We start from the raw sequence: 7,538 nt of genomic DNA on the forward strand, positions 1-7,538 counted from the left end.
TATATTTCAAAAAATTGTCAAAAATTTGAAAAAAAAAAACAAAAAACTACATTTCTTGAAATTGTGAGAAGCCTTAGTACACATTGTCCCAAGGAAGCTGCATATAAAATTTGAAATTTTTCCGATCAATAATTTCAGAGAAGATTGTTGAAATCTTGACATTGCTGACCTTAAATTCAATCCTTCAAGGTCAAAGGTCATAAACCCAAATGAAATATATGAAAGATGAAATATATGACTTCCTATCAGTGATCAATAGTACTATATTGTTATCTCTAATCATTTCCATGTTATAAACCATTAAAATATGGACCATAATAAGTAAAGGCAATGTTTTTATGTTAAAAAAAAAAAAAAGGCCAAAGTCAACATTTCTGAAAATTGTGAACAAACTTTGTCTAAAACCACCTCCTCTATTTCCTCGATGTGTACTTTAAAGAACTGACACATCCTCAAAGACGATGTGCCAAGATCAATTTCTGGATCACAAGCGAGGATCAAGACGGCGAAAAATATGGAAATGAGAAGAGTCTTATGTATACAATTGTTAGAGGATAATGATAATGAAGCAGAAGTTGGACGTTATCAAAGGTACTGTGTAAATGCTGCACCTTAACAACAAAACACAAAGGAACACACATCCTTTTATGAAGCTTAAAATGAAACGGTACAAGGACAAACATCTGTCAAATATTACCGCAACTGAGTAATGTCTTTAAGCCAAAGGGCGAACGTCATCCAGAAAATACAGAACACAGACTTCTGTTACACTTCCAAGGATAAAAGTACAAACTTAATATCAATCAAATGTGACAAATGCAGTCGATAACGCGACTCTCCACCCTTCAAAGATACTGTTTTTTTTTTTTCCCTTAGAACTTTTATGCAGCAGAGATGCAGTTAACCTGTGTGAACTTTGCGCGGTCGCATATATCGTACATATAGTCACGTACACATTGCAGTGTTATTTACAGATGTGTAAATCTTCAAACACATCTTTTCTGAAAAACAACAACAAAACAACACATTTCTATCGTACCGTACCTATTAAACCTTAATATGTCTATTCTCATAACTATGAAAACACTTAACCATGTAAAGTTGCTGAACATTTCTAAGTATATATTCAGATTAGCTGTAAATTGACACTTTAAATCAACTGTGTGGGCAACTTGCAGCAGCGAACCTTAACTGATATATAAAGAAAACACTTTGATTTTTATGCTTTAACTCATATTTACAAGCTTAACTCTTTGAAACTTCACGTGTCATCGCTGACACACCCTGCGCATATGCAGTTTGGATGGTTGTAACTCAGTGTTTTTCAACCTTGGGGTCGGAAATTTCTAGTAATTGATAAAAAACAAAACAAAAAAAAACAAAAAAACTTACTAATACAAAAAATATATGGTGAGTTGAGAGAGACAATCCCAAACTATAAAAGACATGACAAACTCTGAAGCTGAAACTGAAGCACTGTGGTTCTGTTTATTTGTTAAATGTTCATTGTGGTCGGTTTCAGATGCTGCAGCTCTTTCATAATTCATAGTTTGAGTTATTGTTTGTTCAGTATTAACCCTCTAGTATCTGGGTGTGCTTTTTAGGCACACTTTGCACTTTGTGTTAAAAAAACTTCATATTATTTTTCACAATTTAAATAAGGTTAGAATTCAAAAGTTGTTCATTTTTGCATGATCTTTAAAATTCTGACCACCTACTAAAATTTGCACATTGTAAACAAAAGAAAATTACAAGACTAGCATCTGTCTCCCAAGTGTGCCTAAAACGCACTATTTCTTCCATTATAACCACTGTTTTTGATCTGAAAGCCATTAAAGCATAAATCCTGCTTTTACTGATATCTGGGCTTCATTCGAGAGGTTAGGGTCTAAATTAATTTATTAATGTTGTTAATGTTGCTGTTAATCATTGACATATGCCAGGCTGCAAAAATCAAATAATATGTAATTCAATTTTTATGTAGCATTTAAAAAAAACAAAACAAAACATATTTTGTGTTTTTTGCATCAAAAAATGTAGTGACATCATGATGAAAAGAGATTGTTTAAAGGGTTAAAAAAAATGTAAAATGAATGATTATTTGATATGTATGATTAGGGCTGACCTTGATTTACAAAAATAAAATCAAATTAGAGCAGAAAAATAAATCAATATATAATATGTAATAGTTTGATTTATAGGTGTGCCTTCTTGACACACTTGGTGACAGATGCTAGTATTTTTGAACATTTGACCAAGTGCCAAAAATAATAATAATGCAAATTAACCAATGTTGGAGTTAATCATTGACATATGCCAGGATGAAAAAATCAAATAATATGTGATCCTTTTTTTTATGTAGTATATTGAAAAAAATATTTTTTGTGTGTTTTTTGCATCCGAAAAAAAAAAAAAAAGGTTTGTTTACATTACAAACACAGCATTTAAAGGGTTAAAAAATGTGACAATTATTGAGTATTTGATATTTTTTATTTACAGCTCAAGTTGATGAAATAGAAAAAAAAGTAAAAGAATTAAAAACAAAGTGTATGAAAAAAATTTTTTGACATTATTTCACAGTGTGCCAAAAAGGCACACTTGGTGCTTAGTAAGGGCATTGCTGGACGGGATACCGGAGGGTTGATTGTCAGTCTTGTAAATCCAAGCTGGACTGACTGTACATATCCTGACTAAGGAAAATAAAATTCTCACTTTGTGCAGTAATCTACACCTGGCTTTACTGCCTCCGTCTATAATAATATATATTATATAGACTAAATGTTGTCTAAAGTTAACATTTATTTGTAACATAGTGTAGAAAACTATTACATGATCAAAAACAAATTAATTTTAGCAAAACAAAACAAAACAAAAAAAAAGGCTCTGTTTTGAATGTCTTTTTGTTTGTAGTGTATATTAGAATGTGAGAAAACATCAAATTAGCAACATTTAATGTCTTTATTTCATAGTTTTCACACAGTATATCAGTAAATACATACACTGAACACAAATATAAACGCACCACTTTTGTTTTTGCTCCCATTTTTCATGAGCTGAACTCAAAGATCTAAAACGTTTTCTATGAACACAAAAGGCCTATTTCTCTCAAATATTGTTCATAAATTTGTCTAAATCTGTGTTAGTGAGCATTTCTCCTTTGTCCTTTGCTGAGATAATCCATCCACCTCACAGGTGTGGCATATCAAGATGCTGATTAGACTGCATGATTATTGCACAGGTGTGACTTAGGCTGGCCACAATAAAAGGCCACTCTAAAATGTGCAGTTTTACTGTATTGGGTGGTCCAGGGGGGTCAGAAAACCAGTCAGTATTTGGTGTGACCACCATTTTCCTCGCACAGTCTTCTTCATGAATTCTCTGAAACAGCTTTGGAGATGGTTTATGGTAGAGAAATGAACATTCAATTCACAGGCAAAAGCTCTGGTGGAGATTCCTGAAGTCAGGATGCCAATTTCATATTCCCTCAAAACTTGTGACATCTGTGGTATTGTGCTGTGTGATAAAACTGCACATTTTGGAGTGGCCTTTTATTGTGGCCAGCCTAAGTCACACCTGTGCAAAAATCATGCTGTCTAATCAGCATCTTGATCTGCCACACCTGTGAGGTGGATGGATTATCTCAGCAAAGAAGAAGTGTTCACTAACACAAATTTAGACAGATTTGTGAACAATATTTGAGAGAAATAAACCTTGTGTGTACACAGAAAAAGTTTTAGATCTTTGAGTTCAGCTCATGAAAAATGGGAGCAAAAACATAAGTGGGGCGTTTATATTTTTGTTCAGTGTATTTCGTTGCTTTAAAAATTAAACGCACATTTTTGCAACTCCATGAAAAATAGCTTCATTAAAAAAAAAATAATAATAATAATCTCATTGTTTTTTAAATGCCTAAAAAGGAATAAAGGAAAAAAAATCTTGATTAACATTCTCATAATTCGTGCATGAAACGGTTAATAAGCTGACACCCGGCAAGTGTGGCGGCTAAAAATAACAAAGTTCAACCACCGCTAAGGAAGTCAAACAGGAGCTCAGTCTGCACGGTGAGTAGGCAAGCTACTAACGTTAGCGGGCCGCCGCTGTGTCAAACGTGGAAATCTCTCACCTGCCTTTACTCTGGCCTGACAGACCGGCAGGAGGCCATCCACACTGTCCTTCCAATTCACCTGCTGTCTGTTACAGTGGCAGTATCAGTCCACAGAATCAATCACAGCACGGCTCAGTGGAGCTCACCCACACAAGCTAAACCCGAGACGGCGCCGTTTACGCTTCAGTCACATTCAGGTGCGATCATTTCCAATTACGCTTTAATAAGATGTTTCCATTCCATGCACTAGGTTTCTACACCCATATGTAAGATACAATACAGAGGATAGAATCATTAAAGAGGGTTTGGTGCCTACCGTCTTATGTTATCTCAGTGTTTTCCAACCACGTTAGTGTGCTGTGGAAAAATTATCCAACTCCACCTGATTGGTCCTGTAAGCGGTATATATATAGCGGTATATAGATAAATACGACTGCGTGTACCAATGATTCACTCTACAACAATGGTCTCCTGATAGCCTTTGCAAAATAAAAGTGAAAGTGAGCCAACCCCGATGCGGTGTGTTCTGTTGATGAAGCCCCCCCTCACTAGTGAACCCTGGGTGTTGGGTTGTATGTATATGGGATATGCCTCCCATACTATTACACTGGTCAACAACAAATTTACTGTTTAAGTTTTTTGAGTTGATTTAGGATAATTTTGGTGTGCTGAATCCAAAAATCACATTAATTTTGCTCAATCAGGTCAACTTTCTGAACTATGCTACATATTGGCTTACATTTCTGGGCATTTTCACATCATATGATACAAAATTCTTTCATATTTCTTGCACTAAATGAGTTCTGAAGATTTTCCTTTTGCCAATTTATGATTAATGTTTTTTTTTAAATATTACAGGTGAATGAAATGGCTTCGACTAGAAGATCTTGTAAAAATAAGCCTGACATATTCTGCTACATCTGCGGTGAATACATAATAAATAAAAAAAATAATAAATACATCCTGTTAGAATTTTTTTTTTTCTTTTTTCTCTTCAAACCTATTTTGGGTGAGAACTATATAAAAAAAAATCAACTGATAAAGTCACAAAAAATTTTATCAATTTTGTGAGAAGATCAATTTTTTTCAAAATCAAATTAGCAAAAAAAACCCTGATCTGATTGAGAAAAACAAATAAATGAATAACCTGAAAAACTAAAGAAAAATAAGTGCAATTTTAACAATATTATAATTATAACAATATTATCAGATCCACAGAGGCATAAAACATTTAGTAAAAGGGAGAATATTGTTAAAATTCTACTTAATTTTCTTTAAACATTTCAGGTTATTCACATTTTATTGTTAAATGATAGATATTTTTATAATTTCATATAATTTTTTTGCACGAAAACAAAGAGAAACATTTGGAGTTGTCATTATTTATAGTCATAATGTAATATTATGTTTTTCACATTAACCCAAGAAGAAAATTTGGAGTCCTTATTTACACTGGTCAACAACAAATTTATTGTTTAAGTTTTTTGAGCTGATTTAGGATAATTTTGGTGTGCTGAATCCAAAAATCACATTAATTTTGCTCAATCAGGTCAACTTTCTGAACTATGCTACATATTGGCTTTTTAACATTTTTGCTTACATTTATGGGCATTTTCACATCATATGATACAAAATTCTTTCATATTTCTTGCAGTAAACGAGTTCTGAAGATTTTACTTTTGCCAATTTATGATTATTGTTTTTTTTTTTTTTTAATATTACAGGTGAATGAAATGGCTTTGACTAGAAGATGTTGCAAAAATAAACCTGACGTATTCTGCTACATCTGCGGTGAATACATAATAATTAATAAATACATCCTGTGAGAAAATGATTGTTTTTTTCTCTTAAAACCTATTTTGGGTGAGAACTACATAACAAAAATCAACTGATAAAGTCACAAAAATGTAATAAATTTTGTGAGAAGATCAAATTTTTCAAAATCAAATTAGCAAAAAAAAAAAACCTGACCGGATTGAGAAAAACAGATGTCATTTTTGGATTCAGCGGCGCAAAATGGTCCTAATTCAGTTGAAAAAACCTAGACAACTTGCAAAAAAGTTTGCACCCCCCAAAAAAAGAGACTCAAAACTGTTGAGGAAGATTCGTGTACATCTTTCTTCAATTCCTGCAAGAATATCAGCTTTGTGTTCAACTAAACAGACCCAGGTTTCACACTGAGTAAGTACACTGAGACTAGATTTACATTATATTTCAATAAATATATTTTTTGGGACAATTTTTTTTATGACTTTTCAAATCTAAAATATGTGCCGTGGCTCAAAAAGGTTGGGAAACACTGTGTTATGTAACTGAGTCAATAGTCAACAATCAATGATATCAATCAGGGATGTCTAACGTGTGGCTCGCGGGCCAAAACCGGCCTGCCGAAGTGTCCACTGAATTTGTAAACTGCTAAAATTACACTGAAGATATTAACACTGAAAGGTGTTGAATTTGTTTTAGTTCAGGTTCCACATAAAGACCACTGTGATCGCCAGTAAAATAATAGTAATCTATAAATGGGTGCTTCTATGAAACTGGGTATGTTTTGGTACCTGGCATCCAATAATAAAAGAGAAATTTAGACATATTTCCCCCCAGGATGTACCTAATGATGACCTCAGATAAATGCAAAAAAAAACAAAAAACCCTTACTCTGAGCCATCACAAAATTAATGAATTTTTAATGAAATATTGGGACCAAAAATATGACCAAAACTGGGACATGAACAACTACCAAGGTGTCAGTGCATTTTATTTTGAAAACATCTCTTGAAATGTTCGTATATAGCGCTATAAATAAAGACAGTGTTAAATTTGATGATCCTAGTGTTTTTTTCTTATCCAGACATGCAGGTTTTTTCATGAATCTCACTCTCATTCAAGGTTTGGTATGTAACCCATCATGTCCACTTGTGTTACATGCAGAACCTGGCCAGTTAAACACATATAAATCACGAGTGATTTTGCAACAGAGGTCATTTTTGTGAAACACTCTGCCTTGCATAATTAGTTCAATTCCCAAAATGTACTTGTGAGAGAATTAAGAGATATAAAAAACAAAAAACAAAAACAGTAGCACGTAATTTTCGTGTCCTTTTGACCGTTACATGCAGATTTTTGTATTAAATATAATGTAAAATAATATAAAACTGTGTTTTATCTGAAAAAGAGTTTCTCTTTTATCTCAGTAAATATTTATTTTCAAAATAAACCAAAAGTGCTTCCAAACTTGCTTCATAACATTAGTCTACATCTGGTTGGAATTTTTACCCCCCATGTCCTTTTTTTAGGGACCAGTTTCATCGAAGCACTCAAATAGGGATGCACGATAATTGTTTTATACAACTGATACCGATAACTTCCTGCTTCTCGTAACCGATATTGATAACAAACAATAGCTCCCATTCTTCAAATTCTTTTATTATAC

Source organism: Sphaeramia orbicularis, chromosome 2, assembly GCF_902148855.1.
Source record: "Sphaeramia orbicularis chromosome 2, fSphaOr1.1, whole genome shotgun sequence".
In the NCBI taxonomy this organism is placed as follows: Eukaryota; Metazoa; Chordata; class Actinopteri; order Kurtiformes; family Apogonidae; genus Sphaeramia; species Sphaeramia orbicularis.